The sequence below is a fragment of the Hyperolius riggenbachi genome, chromosome 8 (genome assembly GCF_040937935.1).
Source record: "Hyperolius riggenbachi isolate aHypRig1 chromosome 8, aHypRig1.pri, whole genome shotgun sequence".
Classification (NCBI taxonomy): domain Eukaryota; kingdom Metazoa; phylum Chordata; class Amphibia; order Anura; family Hyperoliidae; genus Hyperolius; species Hyperolius riggenbachi.
The window spans coordinates 259251930-259270732 of NC_090653.1; positions in this window are offsets into that span (position 1 = coordinate 259251930).

The window sequence follows — 18803 nt, forward strand, 5'->3', positions numbered from 1 at the left end:
ATTTCAAGAGATCATTTGTGTTTCTTTCCCCCTGTTCTCATGCACTGAAGTTTCAGGCTGCTTGTTTCTTCCTGCAAACAGCTTTGCCCTTGTCTGTAATTCTTCAGTATGTGAAAGCCCAGCTAGCTCAGAGGACGATTTATCCAGCTTGTAAAAGAGAAGAGAGAAGCTGCTCTAATCCTAAAAGAACACACAGGCAGTGTGCATAGAGGGGCCTGGAAGGGGGAGTTCATAGCAGAACCACAACACTGAAGAACTTGGCAGCCTTCCAGACACAGGCCAACAAGTCTGACAGGGGGGAGATACATTGATTTATTACAGAGTCAGTGATAGTATAAAGTGCTGCAGTAAGCCAGAACACATTAGAATAGCTTTTTGAACTTGTAGGATGATAAAAAAAACAGGATGCAATTTTTGTTACGGAGTCTCTTTAAGACACACATTTGGCCTCAAGCGATTGCTGGAAGCCGAATTATACCATTCCCCCACTATCCATGGCGGCCTGGAGGGGGAACAGTAATTAACATGGCCTTGACTTGTGTAGAAGCAGCCATATACCGGCTGTATCCTGCGCCCAAGTCTACCGGCACCGATTTCAAATGTATGCCAAGGTGGGGCCTTAGCTTAACCAGTAGGGATTACTTGGATCCCACCTTGGCACTCTGCATTGATCAGCCTTTCAGTTCTGATCAAGTCATGGAGGAGTTGGGGATGTGGCTGCAGGAACCCAGACGGAAGTGCCTGGATGTCACAACCTCTTTGTGGGAGGCCTTGCTAATGGCAGGTACAGTTTGTGGTGCATGTAGAATAGGTTGGTGTGGCTTAACCACCCTGGCGTTCTGATTAAATCGCCAGGGTGGCTGCGGGAGGGTTTTTTTTAAATAAAAAAAAAACTATTTCATGCAGCCAACTGAAAGTTGGCTGCATGAAAGCCCACTAGAGGGCGCTCCGGAGGCGATCTTCCGATCGCCTCCGGCGCCCAGAATAAACAAGGAAGGCCGCAATGAGCGGCCTTCCTTGTTTTGCTTATATCGTCGCCATAGCGACGAGCGGAGTGACGTCAGCCGACGTCCTGACGTCAGCCGCCTCCGATCCAGCCCTTAGCGCTGGCCGGAACTTTTTGTTCCGGCTACGCTGGGCTCAGGCAGCTGGGGGGACCCTCTTTCGCCGCTGCTCGCGGCGAATCGCCGCAGAGCGGCGGCGATCAGGCAGCACACGCGGCTGGCAAAGTGCCGGCTGCGTGTGCTGCTTTTTATTTCATTCAAATCGGCCCAGCAGGGCCTGAGCGGCAGCCGCTGGCGGTGTTGGACGAGCTGAGCTCGTCCAGACCGCTCAGCTGGTTAACTAGTCAACAGATTTTGGGCTGGTGCACACCAGAGCAGTTCTGGAGCGTTTTTAAAAACTCTAGGGCCTCGATTCACAAAGCAGTGAGATAAAAAAAATCTTGTCGGGAAAATACAGCACTCGGTATTTTCCCGGTCTGTGTGCTAATTCATAAAGATTTCCCCAGCTGCTGTTGGTCGGTAAATATCCCGCAGCCCATTGAGTGGTAGAGCAGTGTGGTGGGTTTTTTTTTTTCTTGCCCTGCACAAATGACTCAAGTTGACTCGCACAGACTTTCCCTGCCTGCACAAATGACTCAGACAATGACTCGCACAGATGACTCAAACAGACTTCGGCTCCCTGCACTTTGCATTCACCAGAGGTAACTTGTTAACGCCTCACCAAAGATGTCAGTAACTATAGTCAGGCTTACCGCTTGTTGAAGGCTTTATGAATTGACATTTACTGACATGTGTTGGAGGTAACTACAGCCAAGTCGGTAATTTATCTCCCTGGTCAGTAATATCAGCTTTTCATGCAGTAACAGCCTTTATGAATTGACACATTGCTAAGTGGTTGGGAAAGTCTGCTGTTTTCAGCATTACCACATGCGGTAATGCTTTATGAATTGAGGCCTAGCTGTTTTAAAACTGCTTGGCTAATGTGTTTTTTTTTTTTTTTTTCTCCCCCACAAAAGCAAACTCGGGCTGCAGCTTTATTTCTGAGGTTTCTGCCTCAATGTAAAGTCTAGGAAAGTGGGAACTGCTCTGAAACACTAGATCAGAGCGGTTTTCCATGTGTTTTGTTACAGAAGTGGTTCAGTAACAGCTTTACTGTAACAATATGTGAAATCTGCCACACAAACACTCCAAAATACGCTAGGCAGAAAACCTCTAAAGATGCCTAGAATCTCTTTGAATCTTTTGTGGATCTGCTAGAGGTTTTTGGTGTGCACTGGCTCTCACAGATGTCAAGTAGTGGGGATAGTAACGTGGACAATATGTATGGGAGAGCTGGCAGGCACTCGGGGCAAAATTGATTTACACCCAAACAACTATGTACTCAAGACTGGTAGAGAGCAGAATGTTCATAAACCAGGAAGCATGAAGAAGAGTCTGGCACTATAGTGTTTAATGTTGCAAAACAAAGGACATGAATCATGCAGATCACAGTGGAAATCAGCAGAAAATGACAACCATGTCAAAGTGGCAATACAAGTTATACCATAAGTTTCGTTTGTGGTACCTGGGTGTTAGTTGGAGGTGGTGGGTGCCAGAGGGTGCACGGGCCGACTGTTTCGCGTGGCTTACGCCAAGCTTTTTCCAAAGTGGATGTGCATCAAGTCCTGGGAGGGTGGCGGAGCGTTTAAAGTGTATGAAAATACACTTCTGGTCTGCCGCGATGGACCCGCCCCTTCTGGAAAATGGTAATGTGGAGGCTGGACTTCTGCTATTCCAGTCATTGATGACTTTGCCTTATCCTCCCTGCTACTTCTGCAGAGGAAGTGACTAGTGGTGATCAATGAGATGCAAATTGTTCAACTTGATGCAAATGTATGCAGCTTGGAAAAAAAAATTTAAACCTGGGTTTAAATTGGTCTGTTTTCAAACTGCATATATTTACATAATTTCAGAATAATTTGCATCTAAACATCCCTAGAAGTGACATGGTCATGCAGGCTTGTTGGAGAAAAAGGGGGGCGTGGCCCAGCCCCCCTCACTGGGATAAATGTACATTCTTTAAAGAGGAACTCAAGCCTAAACAAACATACTGATGTTAAGTTACATGAATTATGTTTGTTAAAATAGATAGGTAATATAATCTCTTACCCACCCTGTTTTAAAAGAACAGGCAAATGTTTGATTTCATCTTTTTGGTTGAATGGTGGTGACAGGAAGCATGAGACACAGTTCCAACTGTTCTGTGTGCTGATCACCCCTCCAAGTTGCTAGGCAATGTGAATAACAGGAAATACCATCATGCTTTGCACAGCATCAGGGGAAAAATGCCTGGGCAGATTTCTTTGATGGGGTGGAGCTTGGCTTCTGTGCAGCTAAAAATAAGGCTTAGGTAAGAAAAACAAAGTTCTGATGCTGTGAAACTGTTACAGAAACACCAAGCCTTTTCAGTGCTGCTGAGTAGATTTTGTCTGGAGGTTCACTTTAAGTATACAGCAAAGTCCCCATTATCCGCCACCCATGAGGATCGGCTGATGCTGGACAAGTGTGCTTTCTGGTTGCTTGAGACTCAATGTTAAAAATAGGCATAGTTAATACCGTACAATCACTGACTCTGTATATACCATGAACTCTGTATTAAATGTTAAAATGCAGTAATTGAAAGTATATTAACCTTGTGAGGGCCATATAATCCAGTGTTTTAAGAGGAACTGTCATGAAAATAACATTTTAAACATACAAATAAGTACATTTCTCCCAGGGTAAAATGAGCCATAAATTACTTTTCTCCTATGTTGCTGTCACTTACATACAGTAAGTAGTAATCTGACATTTCTGACAGATTTTGGACTAGCCCATCTTCTCATAGGGGATTCTCATGGTTTTCTTTATTTTTTTTAAAAGTACTTAGTGAATGGCAGTTGCTCAATCCATCTGCCAAAATAGTGTGCAGGGAGGCTGGCCAGCATCTTTGTATTCATCCTTTTTCAGGGAGTGTCTTTATAAAGCATACATGCTGAGAATCCCCTATGGAGCGATGGACCAGCCCCAAAATTGTCCATAATGTCAGATTGCTAATACCTGCTGTAAGTGACAGCAACATGGGAGAGAAGTAATTTATGGCTCATTTTACTGTGGGAGAAACCTACTTATTTGTAGGTTTTTAAAATTTTGTTTCTCTTTAAGCACAGCAGAGCCTACAAGAAGCCTAAAGTTGGCCTTCACTACTGAGCACTGCTGAAAATGTGCTGGTTTGTTGAGACTGCTGGCTATGAGTTCTGGATAACTGGGACTCTGCGGTAGTTGTCCTCAAAGTACAGTGGGTGCACAAATTAAGTGCTCTTATCCCAATTCAGCTCCGTTCACTAAGGCCTCGTTTCCACTTGTGCGTCTGCGAACTCACGCCGGCACTGAGCGGGTGGGCGGGATCGCAGGCAAATCCCATGAGTCGTGCCATGCACGGCTATGGGAATCGCAGCCTCTGCCGCGAATTCTGTGGGGGGGTCCGGCTGAATCGCTACCGCAAGCTATTCGGACGGCGGCGCCATTCTCTCCTATGGCAGAGTTTCCCCGTGCGATTCATGTGCGGGGAAACTGCGGAATCGCTGCGATTTCCGCGATAGTGGAAACGGGCCCTTAGGGGAGCTGTGAGACTTCCCACAAGTGGTATGCAGAAGTCAGGTTTTTCTGTCCAGTGCATGCAGCATCTAGCTGGAGCTCTTCTGTGTACCTCTACAGTCCTGGCCAAAAGTTTTGAGACTGTCAAATATTAGTTTTCACAGTTTGCTGCTAAACTGCTTTTAGATCTTTGTTTCAGTTGTTTATGTGATGTACTGAAATATAATTATACGTTTCAAAGGCTTTTATTGACCATTACATGAGATTTATGCAGAAAGTCAGTATTTGCTGTGTTGGCCCTTCTTTTTCAGGACCTCTGTAATTTGACTAGGCCAAATCCTGACTTATAGCACCTCATTCTTAATCTCTTATTTGAGTTTATCAGAATTACTTTGCACAAATCTCATGTAATGGTCAATAAAAGCCTTTGAAACGTATGAAGTACTTCTATTTCAGTACATAACAAAAACTGAAACCAATCTAAAAGCAGTTTAGCAGCAAACTTTGTGAAAACTAATATTTTTGACAGTCAACTTTTGGCCAGGACTGTATACAGAGATAAACATCTAAAGTCTCCTGCTCTGCATTCTGAAGGCCTGCCCTCCAGAGTATCGGTTCAAATGGGGGTGAGAAGCAGGGCTGTCTGGCTCTGCCTCTTGGCTGTCTGACAACGCCCCATGTGGTAACATTGACCGATGTAGCAGAGTTAAGATAAATACCAGACACTTTTACTTTATTTACCAAATATTTTTTTATTTAAATGTTTGTGAATTGCAATTTCTTGAGTTATTTACCACACAAGTTGGTAAGTTACCTCACTAGACTGTAATTTTAGTCTTCAGTGCAGTAAATTGGCGTTTGGCAAGGTGATCAGTAAAATTGCCTGTTTTAACCACTTGCGGACCAGGCCCGTTGAATCAACGTCCAGCAGGTGGTGGTACCGTTCTGACTGGACGTTGATTCAACGTCCAGCGCTAACAAACCGTCCCGACGCGATCGTGCGCACCCGGAGGGGGAGATTAAGCTGTCGTATGACAGCTGGCATCTCCCCTGAGTGATCAGCAGCCATCGCATATGGCTGCTGATCACGTGATTACTACGATCGCTGTCAGATCGTAGTGATCCACTTTGACGGCAGGGGGAAAGAAGAGGATCCAGTCACCTCCCTGCCGTTCCAGCGACGATTGGCGTCCTGCTCTGCCCGGCACCTCTGCCCCGTCTGACATCAGCGCTGGGTCCCGGCTTGATGGTGTCATCAAGCCGCGACCTGACCTGAGCGTCATTTGGAGCGGAGATGCCGGCTGGAGAAGGGGGCTACTGCGGCTTATCGCTGGAGCCTGGAAGGTGAGTGATGGCTGCTGCGTACAGGGGGGACACCTGGCCACACGGGGGAGACAGAACAGCCAGCCACAGATGGGTTCTGGCTAACCCCCCCCCCCCCCCCCCCCCCAGCACCACCAAACGCGCCCACCCCCCTCCACCGCAAAATGCCCTGGTCCTTAACGGGGGTTAGGCGGCTGGTCCCGAAGTGGTTAATGTTTAGTGAATTTGGGCAAGTGTGTTGAATAGGGATGGTTAATGAGATGCAAATTGATGGAGCTTGTGAATTGGAACAATTGAATTCCTCATTGTAAAGATTCCAATTGGTTCTTTTTGCCAAGGGTCATTGTGAAGGAACTTCATTAGCTGCTTGTCATGGACATCCCCCATTCTCAGGGCACTGTCTTAAAGTAAGGTTCGGTCCACACTTGTCCAGTTGTAAAGTTCGGTGTAGAGCAGGGATGTCAAACTAGTCCTTCAAGGGCCGAGATCCTCACATTTTTGACACGGCTCAAATTAATTGATGGTTCTGAATCAGGAAAGGTGTGGTCCATCAGGTACAACACATTTCTTTCTCAGTGCATCCTAAACACTGGCATAGATCTGGCCCTCCATGCCTGGAGTTCGACACCTGTGGTGTAGAGGGAGATCCGGTTTTTGTGTACCCTTTCACTACCCCTCCGTGTCTCCAGGGTCTGTAAAAAACCTGAAAATCTGGCCTCTCCGTTCAGGTTTTTCAAAACTGATCCAGCGGATCCGTGTGTTTTTTTTATTTTTTTTTTGTTGTGACGGCTGCTATTTTAAACATTGGTATCTGTGGGTCTGGTATTGATCCGGCCCAAAAAGCAGAGCCAAGGATACTTTTTTTTTTTTTAAATAAGTGTGAATTGACCCTAACCCTGAAAGTGTGTGTGTGTGTGTGTGTGTGTGTGTGTGTGTGTGTGTGTGTGTGTGTGTGTGTGTGTGTGTGTGTGTTGGTTAAATACTTGCCTTATGTTGTGCATACACGGCTTGTTTTATGCGCCGGATCGATTGCTGCTTGTCCCCGCTGGCACTTACCGGTACTTATCACCGCTCGATTCCCTGCCATTGTCTGCCGGCGGGAATCGAGCGGGCACGGGTTGAGCGGCATGATCGGGCCAGCTGAATATTATCAGCTGGTCGATACACGGTACAGAAACGTACCGTGTATACTCAGCATAAGGCCTCAATTCATAAAGCATTACCACATTCGGTAATGTGGAAAAGAGCTAATGTTACTGAGCACTTAGGAAAGTGTCAATTCACAAAGGCCTCAACTTCACTAAGCTTATCTCCTGTCTTTAATAACTCTTCTAGAGTTGTTACTATGGTGATAAGGCATGTAGTATTCAGGAAACATTTTACCTCAGGCAAGCCTAAAGTTAACTCTTCTGTCTTTAAATTAACTCTCCAATCCTTAAAATAACTCCAGAGTTAGACAGGCTTTTAATTAACTGCGTGTGAAATTAACTACAGAGGAGGTAAATTAACTACAGGAGAGGTAACTTAAGGAATGAAGAGGTAAGATCTCATGTGTGGAGGTAAGTTTTTCTCTTGCCTTATCTCCAGCATGATCTTAGTGAATTGAAGCCTATGACTGTTACCACATGAAAAGCTGAAATTACCAAGCAGTGAGGTAAATTACTGATGTGTGGAAAATAGTGTTTCCCTGAAAATAACTCTAATATTCATTTTGCCTTAAAAAAATGTGTGCTAGGGCTTATTTTCAGGGAGGTCTTATATTTTGTTGGGGTAACCAGATCCCCTTAGTATATAGTCAGACCCCCCTAATATAGCCAGTATATATGGTCAGACTCCCCCATGCTCACTCAGCTGCCCACCTTACCTAATCTGCGCCCACCTTAACCATTTATGCTGCCTGGACGTGAAGCACACGCCCGGGCGGCTGCTCTGCTGCGGTGCCGTGCTCCCGTGCTGTCCCCCGGTAGCACTGGGATCCGTGAACGGGAACATGGTTCCCAATCACCGATCCGTGTCCCCAGCAGAAAAACCGAAGCGCTCTTACAAGAGGCTTCAGTCTTTCTGCACGTAAAATTTTCTGCGTCATCCTTGTGCTTCCGGTTAGCGAGGAAAAAAAACCTCAAGGTGGCCATCTTGTGGACAAATAGTAAAACTACATCTACATATTTTTTTACATTACAATTTACACATCATTAAAAATTAACTGTTTATTTCCAACACCAAAATATTACCCAAATTAAATTTTTAATGGGGAGGGAAAATTATAATAAAAAAAGACAAATTGTTACCTAAGGGTCTGAACTTTTTAAATATGCATTTGAAGGGGGTATACTATTAACATCTTTTAAATTATAAGCTTGTAAATAGTGATGGATGCCAAACAGGAAAAATGCACCTTTATTTCCAAATAAAATATTGGCGCCATACATTGTGATAGGGACAAAATTTAAATGGTGTAATAACCGAGACAAACGGGCAAATAAAATACATAGGTTTTAACCACTTAGTAAGAAATTGTACTTAGCACCAATGGTTTGGTCGATGTGCTGTAATCGCCTTTGGAGTCACAAGTAAATGTCCATATACTCCGTCAGATTAGCACCATCTAAAAAAATGGTTTTATTGAACAATCTTCAATTAAAATGTTACATCACTTTAAAAACCACATGTGGGTATGCCTCAGATGACGCACAGGCGTTTTGGGCCACTTCCAGTCCTTTCTCAAATCATGGCAGGCCCACACTAACAAAAAGATTGCTCACAACCCATTTATAAGGCCCCAAGGAGGACCACATAGAGAACTGCTCATTAGCATCTATACATATTCATCAGCAACAAAAGCACCAATCCCATGACAGATCTCAGAAACATGGTTATATACACTAAAATTGTGTAGTCATGATCTCACAGTATAATATATACATGTACCAATACCATAGGACACTCACCCAACGCTCCTTTTTGTGTAACACACCAAGGAAAGCATATAAATACGGATCACCGTGTCCCTATACGGACTCTCAATTCAGGCACTGATAACCAATCAAAAGAGAGCCTACACCGTCCGCTTATGAAGTCCCCAGGTCGGTATCCAATCCCCAGCCGCCTACCAGACTCACAACAACCCACTGTGTAAAAAGACGAGGGAGGAGGAGTCACCAATGCGGGAACCAATCATCTCCCTGCCGACAGCGTCCGCCCGTACAGCAGGTATAAGGGTGGAGCGTATATACGCAATGTCACAACCCACCTGCTCCAAAAAGGACCAATGGCGTGCGCATAAATCAATGCGGCCGCCAATCCTATTAACGCCGACAACGTCCGCTTAGGGACACCGTGCAGGGCACATCACGTGGTGTTAAACACCACGTGGTCACTCCCCAGTCAATCACAAATACGCCGGCAAAAGAACGCGTTTGAGGCATCAAAAACAGCGGCACGGCGTGGCCACCAGGCGATGTGAACGCCCCGTGACCGCCCACCAGCCGCTCAGTATACCACAGATCAAAAATGATGCCTCTATGTATAGAAATTAACCACGTGGGTGTATCAAGTCTGTGCCACCAGGGATTGCCAGCCTTGTGGTTGTGATGCAGAGGTGGGGAGCGAGAGCCAAAAACGTCAGAGCCAGGACAACATGTCCAAATTTAAACAGTATACACTATACCCAAACAAGAATTTAATGTAATAGCTCAACATGTCAGGCTCCAGCCGCCCACACCGCACCAACCATTATCTGCAAGAAAAAGACCCCATCTTCAGTGAAACCATAATTCATCAACTCAAATGGATATTACAAATTTAAATAAGTATAGCCAAGTCATAGTCCCTATTAATATATATCCACAAGAGGTAAGCGCTCACAGCTAATTTTATGCACCAACCTTCAACATATAGATTTTGTCAAGGCTTTAGCATCTATCCCGTTCGCCTCCTCTTAAGCAATAAATGTTATATAAAGAGGTTGGCGCTCAGGATACTCATACCCTCTCAAAGGTTAAAAACTCAGTACACAGTAAAAACAACAATTGGGATAAAACATTCCTCTGTAGTCCATGTATCAATGTAAAAGTTAAAATGTCCAAGTACTATGGCCCTAAACTTTCCACACGTTGCTGCTGGAGTTTTCCCTCTTCCAGATGTCACAAATACTGTACTCCTGGCTGATATTACAATAGCAGACCACCAACACCCTTTGTAGTCCACTCACCGCTATCCTAGACCAACAAATGGTCTATATGCGCCTTGGGACCGTTACCGGGTCGTCCCCCACCTCTCCAGCAAGAAAGTTCCACTGTTAGCACCAGACCACTTCTTCAAAGGAACCAGCCTTCATATTCATCCTCATGAAAAAAACTCCATATAGTGTAATACTGCTAAAATTAATTTATTTAAAACAAGCAATTGCACTCACATGTATCCTCTTAAAACAGCGCATAGAGGGTTGTTCAAGCGGGCTCTCCCCCGCATAGGTGGCCAGGCTGGCAGGCTCGTCTGAACGTATCCCCCCGTCTTCCGCCGCGCGTACGGAGATCAGGAACGCCACACGTGTCCTCCTCGCCGCCGCTCACCCACACGCTTGCACTTCCGCCTTCACGTCAGACTCCGCCCTATCCATTTCGTCACACAGTGACTCATCAGGGGCATGGAGTCTGACACGTATGGCGGACATTTTTATGCCTGGCGCGCCCTCCGCGCATGATCACTGCCCCTCTCCACAGCCTGCAAGTCTGCCGCCATCTAGGGCACAGTTACATGATTACATCTTCCATCACATTAGATTTCTCTCATTGCTTCTACATCCTAAAACTTACATTATGATCGCTAGATGATCCTAATAGTAAAAAACTACATAATTGAGGCATTAACATATAATCGAATCCCCACCATACACTAGAAAACCCACACTATCACATTAGTCCCTATCATGTGTGCCATGCAGTCCCGCTCATCGCACCCTCACAAATACACTATCAATTCCAATTCATATTTTACCACCTTCCCTCCACCCTTCTTATACCCCTCCCCCCCCTCCTCTCACTACTGTGCCTAGCGCGGGGCTACATGCTCCACATTTACATAGGGTGTAGATATTCACAAAACTCTCATCCCAAAACAAAACACATTAAATTACCTTATGCCAATTCCATCTGCCTATTCCCAATTATCAAGACCCCATTAAATCCTCTGAATGTCAACCTTTGTATACTACCCAACCCTTATATGTACCCTGACAGGGCAAATTTGTGATCTCCTCCCACCCACCCAAAGTAGATAAATATGAACTCAATATCTCCTGCCCACCATTCAGGTTATGGAGTGCATGCGCACACATCACACTCCTAATCCCCCAAAAAACAGACTAGGTCAATATCTATATTTAGACCATCAGGTCTCAGTGTACCCATACGCTGGATCCACTTGGTCTCCTCCTGTGAAACCTTTTTGATTTTGTTACACCCCCTCCAGTTTGGAATGATCTTTTGCAAGCCACAGAAGGACAGCTCCTTGGGATCACAGTTATGATGACTCCCAAAATGTGCTGACACTCCATGGTTAGGATACCCCTTGGTGATGTTTCGTACATGCTCCCCCATCCTCTCCTTCAGGGTACGCGTTGTTCTGCCAATATATTGCCATCCACATTTGCACCAGGCAAGGTACACCACAAACCTGTCATTGCAGGTAATGAACTCCTTAATTTTGAAGTTTTTGCCATTGCTGAACGACACCACCCTATCAGTTCGAATACCATTTGCTTCCCTGCAGGCCTTACAGCCTCTGCATGGAAAGAAGCCAGCTGTTTGCCGCCCCTGCATACGCGGAGTTTTTTTAGGCTCCACACAGCTGGGTGCCAGAATTTGTTTCAAATTTTGGGCCTTCCTGTAGATAAATTTAGGTTGGGCTGGAATAATACTTCTAAGTGTCAGATCTGTCTCCAAGATTCCCCAATGCTGTTTAATTATATTCTGAAGTTTCTTATATTGGGTGTTAAATCCTGTAATAAAGGCTAGTTCATACTCACCCTTTTCCCCTTCTTCTCCTCTATCCTCCAACATTGTTCGTCTATCCATATTTCCAATCCTTTGTATTTCCCCATCCAGCTCTTTTTCCATATATCCCTTTTCCATAAATCTATTCTTTAGAATACCCGCCTGCCTATAATAATCCTGTACGTCTGAGCAGTTTCGTTTCATCCTTAAGAACTGCCCCCTTGGGATACCCTTAATCCATGCTGGGTGGTGACAACTATCTGTAGATATATACCCATTTCTGTCTGTATCTTTGAAGTAACTCCTAGTGCCCATAATATCCCCTTTCCGCAATATTTCTAAATCTAAGAACTGGATGCTATCCTTACTGGATTGCATAGTAAGGGAAATGCCCACATCATTGTCATTAAGGCTATTCAAATTCGTTCCCAGATGCTCCTCCCCACCCCCCCATACAAAGAACAAATCATCAATAAATCTACGCCATATTCTTACTGCCCCCCCCCCTCTCAAGTATCTCCTGTTCCCATTTTCCCATAAATAAATTTGCGAGACTAGGAGCATAGCTCGCCCCCATGGCGCATCCTTTAGTTTGATTATAATACTTTCCATCATGCCAGAAATAATTTCTTTCTAAGGCAAATTTAAGCAACCTGAGTATGTATATCCTTTGTTCATCTTGTATTTTTGCCTCTTTCTTAAAAAAGAAGTCGACTGCATCCAGCCCCAATCCATGTTTGATATTTGTATATAGGGACGAGACATCCATCGTAACCATAATTTCTTCCGCATTTAATTCCCCCCCTTCAATGATCTGAAGCATATGTTTAGTATCTTTAAGAATATTAGGTAGATTTGCTACCATAGGTTTGAGGAACTCATCCAAATACTGCCCCAACCGGTGGGTAACTGACCCTATCCCACTCACTATGGGGCGCCCTGGGGGCTCAGTTTTATTCTTATGCATTTTGGGGACTTGATATATGATGGGTATCCTAGGAACATCTGGTACAATATACTTGAACTCCTCATCAGTGATCAATCCCCTATCCATCCCCTCCCTAAGTATCTCCCTCAGTTCAGCCATATACTTACCCGTTGGGTCTCCCTTTAATGGAGTGTAGGCCTCTCTATCCCCTACCAGTCTGTCCAGTTCAGTTTTATATTGGGCCTTACTTAGAACCACTACCCCTCCCCCCTTATCTGCTGGTCTCACCACCAAATGTTTATCCTCCAACATCTCTTTAGCCAGTTCCCTAACCTGCCCATTTTTTTGCTCAGGAATTTTATTCATATCCTTAATGACCATATTCTTAAACACCTCAATAGCATTATAATTATTATCTTGTGGATTAAAAGTAGATTTAGTGCGTAAGTTTGTGTGCATGTAACCATCCTGATCCCTTCTCTTGGAATCTCGGATCAGACGTCCAGCAAAATACTTCTTTAAGTGAAGTTTCCGTGCAGATTTATTTATATCGATATAGGTGGTAAATTTGTCCATACCTTGCCTGGGTGCATGTTTCAAACCTTTATCCAATAGTGCCAGTTCCCTAACATTCAACGTAGTGCCACTAATATTAAATACTCCCTCCCCTATTACTGTCTCATCCTTTTTGTTCCCCTTCCCACCCCTTGTGCCTCGTCTTGCTCTCTTTTTCCATATTGATTCTGATAAGGTGCATATCCTGCCCCCTCCTGTCTCCATTCCCTCTCTCCATATCTCGGGGCAATCTCTAAAAAAGGCTCAAGTTGTTTCTGTTGTCTAATGGGGTCATATCGATTATAGGTTGGTACAGAGAGGAAATATATAGATGGCAGGTGAAAAAGAAAGAGGAAATTAAGGCAGCTGAAATGGCAGCAAAGATAGAAGCAAATAAGCAGCAAAATCAGAGGATACATGGGGAGGATCAGGGGGTGGTACAGAGACCGGTCCAAAAACCAATATATGTGCCTAACTCAGAGCAGGGAATAACACATGGCCACCAGGGGGGTGAGGGGAGAGGAGGATGGGTTAACGGGAATAGAGGATGGGGAACAAATAGGGGTGTAGCTAGAAGTCCATATGGGGTACCGGATAGAGGGCAGGGGAGGGGCTACAGAAATGATTCTTATGGACAGTACTCTGTACCAACCTATAATCGATATGACCCCATTAGACAACAGAAACAACTTGAGCCTTTTTTAGAGATTGCCCCGAGATATGGAGAGAGGGAATGGAGACAGGAGGGGGCAGGATATGCACCTTATCAGAATCAATATGGAAAAAGAGAGCAAGACGAGGCACAAGGGGTGGGAAGGGGAACAAAAAGGATGAGACAGTAATAGGGGAGGGAGTATTTAATATTAGTGGCACTACGTTGAATGTTAGGGAACTGGCACTATTGGCGGGTTCATAGAACAGGTATGCAGTGGCAGGTCCACTGAACAGAACAGGTATACAGTGGCAGGTTCACTGAACAGGTATGCAGTGGTGGGTTCACAGCACAGGTATGCAGTGGTGGGTTCAATGAACAGGTATACAGTGGCGGGTCCACTGAACAGAACAGGTATGCAGTGGCAGGTTCACTGAACAGGTATGCAGTGGTGGGTTCACAGCACAGGTATGCAGTGGTGGGTTCAATGAACAGGTATACAGTGGTGGGTCCACTGAACAGGTATGCAGTGGTGGGTTCACAGCACAGGTATGCAGTGGTGGGTTCACTGAACAGGTATGCAGTGGTGGGTTCACAGCACAGGTATGCAGTGGTGGGTTCACAGCACAGGTATGCAGTGGTGGGTTCACAGCACAGGTATGCAGCCAGACAGGAACAAGTTAAGCCTAACTAATCTTTCCCTGAGAGACAGTCTGCAGCAGCTCGCCCTACTCTCACTAACGCAGGCAGCACACGAGTGACCATAATGGCCGCCGCTGCCTGCCTTATATAAGGGGGGGTGGGGCTCCAGGGGCTAGTGTAGCCTAATTGGCTACACTGGGCCTGCTGACTGTGATGTAGAGGGTCAAAGTTGACCCTCCATGTGCATTATGGGGCGAACCGAACTTCCGCAAAGGTTCGCCTGCGGGACGCGAACGCGAACCACTGAAGTTCGCATGGAACCGTTCGCAGGCGAACCGTTCGGCCCAACTCTAGTCCTGAACAGTAGGTCGAAGTCTTTTAAGTGCTTTAAAGAATCTAATGACATATTCCTCTTCCGCCAATCTTCTGTCAAAAATCTGTACTTTTAACGTACTAATACTTAAAGGGACTCCGAGCAGTGCAGTAACTATGGAAAGATGCATACCATTTTGAAGCTCTCTTTCTCCTCTTTCCATTGATATATAAAACGCCACCCTACGCCTTTTAGTTTTCGCTATTTTCGCGATCGAAATCGCAGCCGCCATTTTGGATTCCTTATTCAGCATTGTATTATGCAGGATGACTCTTTCCCCAGCGTTGGCAGCTCCATTCAGTGCAATGCAATGAAATATAAGGAACCCAGGGGTATAAAATTACAAACATCATGCCGGTAGGTGTGAGGATATAATTAATTAGTTGTGGGTATGCTTAAAGGCCATACCCACAGGCACTGCTCGGAGTCCCTTTAAACCTTTCTGGAATCCACTCTGAAGAAATTCCAACACTGAATTAGATTGAAAAGTATCCCTGGAATTCTACTCACACCAGTAAGGCCTAGTCCACACTAGGTCTGGAAACGTATCCGTGGCTCCGTTTTTCAGCCCTGATGAAAAATGGAGTCCCGGATATTAATGTTAAAAATAGCAGCCGTCCTCACCCAAGAAAAAAAACGATCCGTCTGCGTTTGCAGGGACCCGTTTTCAAAACCTGAACGGAAGGTCCGGAATTGCTGCATTTTTACGGACCATGGATACACGGATGGGTAGTGAGAAGCAATGGGAAAACGCAACTCCATCTCCACATGCAAAAGAGCACCCAAAACGGATGAAAAAAAACGGATAGCCTGAACCTGAAATGATTATTGGCCCAAAAACTCCTCCCACTTCCTTCCTAATGGCCAAATTCCCATAAAAACGTTTTCTGTCCGTGTTTTGGGCTAAAAAACGGAACGGAAACAGATGCAAAACTGATGCACTTTTTTGGAAAAACGGATCAGTTTGCGGTCTGGTGGTACTTCCCCTAATCCCGGACTGCAGCTTCCGTCCTGCAACCGTGCCTAGTGTGGACCTAGCCTTACTGTAAACTCTCCATGCCTTATAGTAAATTTGACGTGTTACTTTTTTCCTGCTCTGTATAAGTGTCTCTGACAGCTTATTAGAGAAACCTTTCTTTTCAATATTCGCCATTCAGGCTCCATGCAGAAAGACGAAGCAGGCTCACATTAGGATGTACTGCTGGTCCCTGAGTCGTTAAGTAGCTAACCGTTGTAGCAGAGCAAACCACGGTCTTTTGGGCCAATATGGGACAATCAAAATTGCCTGGGCCTGATCTCGATATATTTTTTGTTCATTACTTTGGAAATCAAATGTAAGGGAGGAAAAATGTACATCTTGTGATGACTCCAGCTGATCGAGAAGGCATCTACCGCCCAGGGATTATCCTGGGGACATAGAGAGCAAAACAGAAGGCATTTTGCATTGTTTTTTCTGGCAAATGGGTGGAACAATTTAGTAGTTCTACGCAATTAAGCTTCGCAAACTATGGTTTTCGAAATCAGAAACTTCGCTACGTTTGCATTTCGTAGACTACGCGTTAAAATACGGAAGCTTCGCGTAGTGCGAAGCTTAGTGTAGGCGGACGCTTATGCCCTTATGCGGAAAAATTTCCGCAATAATCCGCTAAATATGCGCATGGGTGAACTAATATACCGTATGCGTACATTCCACCTTCCAATGCGGAATTGTATACGCATAGAAGGGCAATAATATTTCTGCGCATGCGCAATGATCCATATAGATGCAGTTACCGCACGTTGACTTCGCAGTACAGCCCGGCGGACGTCCGATGACGTCAGCGCGCCCGCGTGGGACGCAGAAGAGCATGTCCTTGGAGCGCATAAGAGCCCGACCTGGCAGCCGGCCTGGCCAGGTCGGGTCGGCCACCGAAGACGACCGGAAGCCTCTGGAGCGGCGGCGAGGGCACCTCCTGCCTGCCACGGGCTGGAGGAAGCCCCAGGTAAGTGGATATCGATTTTTATTTTTTGCAAGGTGTCCCTGAACCTTCCCTTTAAGACAGCTGTGTACCAGGATAAAGGAAACCTGAGGGTCTGATAACGTTTCATACATCTGATCAAGGAGAGATAAAGTCTTTTGCTCCGTAGTGATCCCCATAGCTTTATGCATAGCTTCTAATAACTTTCATAAAGTCCGTTGAAAAAGCAATCTTTTGACTTTTAGCACTCTTATCTGCAGATTTTCCAGTCTCTGAGGGAATCTCTTCCAGAGAGGAAATCTCTAACACTCCTTCCGACATATCCGACTCGTCATCCTTCCTCTTCCTTTTTTAAACTAGTATCTTCCATAGGGACTAGACCCGATGGACCCTGAATGTCTGAACCAGAAGGGACTGCAGAAGCTGCCACAGTTATAGAAGCAGTATCCAGACTTGCCACTGCTACCTCAGGGACTTTAATAGTTTGAACAGCAGAAGAAATCTCTGATCTAATCCATCCCTTTAATTCTTTCATCATTGTAGCGGTCTCCTCTCTGACCACTTTCTTTGTACAGTTTTGACATAATATTTTAGAAGAGGATGACATATGACTGCCAAAAACAGCACATTTTTTTCCCAGACTTATGTGTAGACTTTGAACCTGAATGTGGTACAACTTTATCAGGCTTGTCAGCTCTTTCCTGCCTTGTCCCAGATCTGGAGTCTGACTTTAGAATCCGACTTTTCCATTTTAGGCTGAAACAAAACACATCAATAACAGCCATTAGCCTGACCAAGCCTAACAACCCTCCTAAGTAGATATGAAAACAATTGCCGCAATGAAACATACCAGAGAGGGTACAGAACTTGACTCCACAGAGCCCTGGGAGGAAGATCCACTGGCAGCCTCCATAGTCATTACACAGACTGACTAGGACTCCAGCTTAAAGGATACCCGAACTGACATGTGACATGATGAGATAGACGTGTATGTACAGTGCCTAGCACACAAATAACTATGCTGTGTTCCTTTTTTTCTTTCTCCACCTGAAAGAGTTAAATATCAGGTATGCAAGTGGCTGACTCAGTTTTGACTCAGACAGGAAGTGACTATAGTGTGACCCTCACTGATAAGAAATTCCAACTATAAAACACTTTCCTAGCAGAAAATGGCTTCTGAGAGCAAGAAAGAGGTAAAAAAGGGGAATTTCTTATCAGTGAGGATCACACTTTAGTCACTTCCTTCTGAGTCAGGACTGAGTCAGCCAATTGCATACCTAATATTTAACTCTTTCAGGCAGAGAAAGAAAAAAAGGAACACAGCCTAGTTATTTGTGTGCTAGGGACTGTACATACACATGTCTATCTCATCATGTCACATGTCATTTCGGGTATCCTTTAAATAGCTGGTTTGCACATATTTAGTAAGCCCAACCCCCAGCATTATGCATAATGCTAAACTCATACCTTTATGTATGCAAAGGAAAGTGCTCCTCACCTGCAGCCACTTGCTTTGTCAGCCGATGCTGACATCCACGCTGCAAACAGCCGCTGGAATGCATGTCGGGCCAGGACGTTCTGGGGCTTCCGGTTACCTGAGGTGCCTGTCACGTGACCCGCGGGTGGGCGGAACTTCCGGATTCTGCTGCCGATCCTTCGCCGCTCACAAACACACTGGGGAGAGGCTGATGCGTGCAGCATGACCCCGCGTTGGAACAACTAGCCAACGCCAACAAAGGGGATCATACAAGCCGCAGCTC